A 1,586-nucleotide genomic window follows, 5' to 3' on the forward strand; every position below is an offset into this window, starting at 1 on the left:
CCGGTGAGTTTTGTGTTGGATCGTTTTCCACACATCAGTATTCTGAGTAGGATTCAATGACTGAATGACTGTGACGTGCTTCAAACTCCTGAGGGCGGGGCGTTAGTGACAGACGCAAAAGAATCACTGGATTCTATTCCGGCCTGATCGAGAATCGACAGATGGATAGCCGTGCCGTGACAGGGTGCGTTGATCATTTCCACTGAGAGGATGGGAGGTAGCCACTGACAACGGTGAAACCCTTGCTTAAGCTTGCCATGGAAAGGAGTAGGAAGGATTGGATGAAGACAGTAGGAAAGCAGAGAGACGGAAGGGACAAGCATCTTCATACGCTTATCTAAAATTCCTACCAATGAATTACATAAGTATCTCTATCTTTATCTTTATGTTTTATTTGTATATCACCATACCCATTTGAGTCTGCCTGACTAAGATTTACAAGGTGACCATAGCTTGCTTCATACCAACAGTTTCTGTGGGATCGACCCTTACTCGCGTAAGGTTTATTACTTGGACGACCCAGTACACTTGCTGGTTAGTTGTGCGAAGTTGTGTTTATGCCATGGTATTGAACACCAAGTTTTTGGATTCATCACCGGGGATTATTTGTGTTGTGAAAAGTATTGATCACAATTTCGCGCTACCAGTCCTTAAGTTGGACATTCTGGTGAGCTCCTTATTATGGTGGCTTGTGCTTGTACTGATCCAGGAATCTCCACCAGTCCTTGGAATGCAGTAGCCTCCGGGATCCCAAACTAGGCGCAGAAAGCTTTCAAGTAAGTTAAAGCAAGTAACAAGGCCCCAAGAGTGTTGATTGCCATAATGAATTTGGTGCACGAAATTGTGATCATCAATGGCGCCATCAACATGGTACGCTCAATTGCAATCTTAACTCTTTATCACAACTTCGCACAACTAACCAGCAAGTGCACTGGGTCGTCCAAGTAATAAACCTTACGCGAGTAAGGGTCGATCCCACGGAGATTGTTGGTATGAAGCAAGCTATGGTCATCTTGTAAATCTCAGTCAGGCATACTCAAATGGTTATGGATGATTTATGAATAAACATAAAATAAAGATAGAGATACTTATGCAATTCATTGGTGAGAATTTCAGATAAGCGTATGGAGATGCTTTGTCCCTTCTGTCTCTCTGCTTTCCTACTGTCTTCATCCAATCCTTCATACTCCTTTCCATGGCAAGCTGTATGTAGGGTTTCACCGTTGTCAGTGGCTACCTCCCATCCTCTCAGTGAAAATGTTCAACGCGCTCTGTCATAGCACGGCTATTCAGCTGTCGGTTCTCGATCATGTCGGAATATAATCCAGTGATTCTTTTGCGTCTGTCACTAACGCCCCACAATCGCAACTTTGAAGCTCGTCACAGTCATTCAATCCTTGAATCCTACTCAGAATACCACAGACAAGGTTTAGACCTTCCGGATTCACTTGAATGCCACTATCAATTCTAGCTTATACCACGAAGATTCCGATTAAGAGATCCAATAGATAAACATTCAAGCCTTGTTTGCTTGTAGAACGGAAGTGGTTGTCAGGCACGCGTTCATAAGTGAGAATGATGATGAG

The sequence above is a fragment of the Arachis duranensis genome, chromosome 9 (genome assembly GCF_000817695.3).
Source record: "Arachis duranensis cultivar V14167 chromosome 9, aradu.V14167.gnm2.J7QH, whole genome shotgun sequence".
NCBI lineage: Eukaryota > Viridiplantae > Streptophyta > Magnoliopsida > Fabales > Fabaceae > Arachis > Arachis duranensis.